The 2500-nt window shown below is 41.0% G+C and overlaps 1 protein-coding gene across 1 annotated transcript in view; it reads left to right on the top strand.

Annotated features, from left to right (window-relative positions):
- Positions 1 to 1722, top strand: part of ssbp2a (single stranded DNA binding protein 2a) — a 49683-nt gene extending 47961 nt beyond the window's left edge. Inside the window, exon 17 of the mRNA XM_030358623.1 lies at positions 1 to 1722. This exon is cut by the window's left edge and continues 78 nt beyond it. The gene's annotated coding sequence lies outside the window, so the exon portion shown is untranslated.
- The last annotated feature ends 778 nt before the right edge of the window (positions 1723 to 2500 follow it).

Here is a 2500-nt window from a genome sequence, read left to right as displayed (position 1 = left end):
ACGCTACGCGGCGTCGGAGAGCCAACGTGACTTCACCTGGGCCAGTGACTCTCGCCCCGCCTGCCCCAAGCAGGACACCTCCCGACCACCACCCCACCCACCCACCCACCCAAGCCCTACACTGGGTCCTGTCCTTCTACTCCACCTTCTGTCCCCCCCCCCTATCCGCATCCCCCTTTTTGCAGCATTTTTTTTTTCTCCCCCCGTTATAAGTTGTGTATGTGCCGTACGACATCACGCGAAGACACACCCTGCAAGACTCGTAGGAAGAGAACTGTGTGTGTGTGTGTGTGTGCTCACCCTCACGCTCCTCCACCATGAGGGTGAGCCTGTGTGTTCTACCCTGTCCCTTGTTGGATATTTATGCTAAAACAGCCCCAGAAGCTAAAGGGAAGGCCGCAGCCAGACAGCCAGACATGCTAAGGAGGAGCTAAGAAGATTCTTCTTTTTTTTTTTTATGAAGGCTTGAACTTGAAACCGAACTTGACTAAAGACCATCATCACGACAACATCGTGGCGACATCTGCGTTATTTGTGCGCTCTTTCTATTTATTATTTTGAATGGTTTAATGCGCGGCGGTGAACAGAGAAAGGGCACCTTTACCTTATTTGTTATAAGTCCCTCTTCAGATCAATATTGGTAATGATATTTTAAATGGGTGTGCTTCTCTGATGCTCTGTCCATCTTATATGTTTAATACCAGCGCCGATGATGATAAGAAATGATGTAAAAAAGAAAAACAGCTGAGTTCTCACTTCTCAACCAATGTTCAAGGTTCAATCAAGAGGATCACAATTGTCAAAATTAAAGACCTTGTTTATTAACTGAATGTCGAATCGCTCCATGATCATTTGTCATCAATGGACACTTTAAGAATAACCACCACAGTCTTGGAAGAGCTGTGAATTTTTGCAGAAAATAAATAATCTGCGTTTCCTATTAAAAAGACGAGGTAAGTATGGCATACAACAAAGTAAAGATGCGCAAGATTTCATCCTTAAACGGGCATCATTATTTTTTATCTACATACTTAATGGTTGATTGACCTTAAAGGGTTTTCCAATGGCTTTTTAATCATATCATTTGGAATATTAATTCAAAAGATGAACGGTCCAAAGTACATACAGGACACAAACGTATCAACTCATAAGTGTCACTTGTATTTAAGTTATTTTTGTCGTCCGGATAAACTGTGATCATAGTCTGGCTTCGAGGGAACGTTGGTATGAAATGGTATGCAGGCTTGTTTATAATTCAATGTTTTAGGCCTATTTCACTGCCCAAGTTGTATTATTGTTATTTTTATGTATGAATCGATTTTTGCTTGTTAACATTTTATGCTCCCCCTCCTTTACAGAAAATGTACAGTTCGCAATGTAGCTCCTCTGTCTTAATATGTGTATTTGATAATATTTAACAAAAAAAGAAAAAAACGTGACAGAGAAAGGCAAAAGGCATACATGGATCATCACCACCGATAGCAGCATTCTGTTTGTCTTTTGTGTTCTCTTGAATAAGTCATACATTGTAACAATAGAACCCGTCTTTGTACATTTTGCTCATCATTTGCAGTTATTTCGCATTACGTGGGACTTCATTTGTGACGTGATCATTTTCTCTCTTTTTTTATTATTCTTGTATTATGTTTTGTAAATATATTGAGAAGTACTACATGAGTTTCAAATATGCTGATAAAAAGCCTCTCATCCCTTGAAAAATTCCCTAGTGTCCGCTCATTACTATTCGGAAGTGTTGGTGTGTGTATGGGTCAGGGGTCATCTTATCCAGCTCCAAAGCATGTCGGCTAGATTGTTAGCATGATAAACAAAAAACTTGTGATTTGTCACATAAAACAAAAATCTTGGACCATACTCAATCATTTTAGGTCTAATGCACTAATGCAGACATTATTTTTGGTTTGTCCAGTATTGGGCAAAAATGCTGCAGCTGTAATCTGCCAAAAATATCTTTATGGAATCCTTTGGGGCAATAGCACTAAGTCATTGTATGTCCTCTAAAAGTGCTTGTTGTAGCCATTGAAAGGCTCAGATTACATTCTAACAAACAACGATAGATTACTTGATATGCTGACATTACTTGTTTGAAATATTTGTTTAAATAAAAAATAAAAAGAGTAGGGGTTTGGTTGGGTTTTAGGGTTAGGCTGTTTAAGTATTCTTATCAACAGTTATTATACTCCATGTCTACACAACAACATTTCCACAAAGGTTTCAGTATTCAGCCATATGACCACAGTGCATTGCTATATATATTTAACTCGCCTGCTGTATGGTGATATTATCACCAAAGCAACACGGTACATTGGAGAATAGCGAGCCAGCACCGGTCGCTGGGATCGGATTGGATTGGCCTGCTGGGGCAGAACCTCCTCCAGACCAAGGGACGGGCCCGGCTGGTGGTATCTGGGCCAGGTCACCCCGACTATGGCACGTACTGAGAGGTGGCCCAGGAAGACCTCCTCCATGGGGGACATGCGGC

This window comes from Gadus morhua, chromosome 6 (genome assembly GCF_902167405.1).
Source record: "Gadus morhua chromosome 6, gadMor3.0, whole genome shotgun sequence".
In the NCBI taxonomy this organism is placed as follows: Eukaryota; Metazoa; Chordata; class Actinopteri; order Gadiformes; family Gadidae; genus Gadus; species Gadus morhua.
Note: the sequence above shows the minus strand (reverse complement) of the source record. Positions and strands in the feature narration are given on the sequence as shown.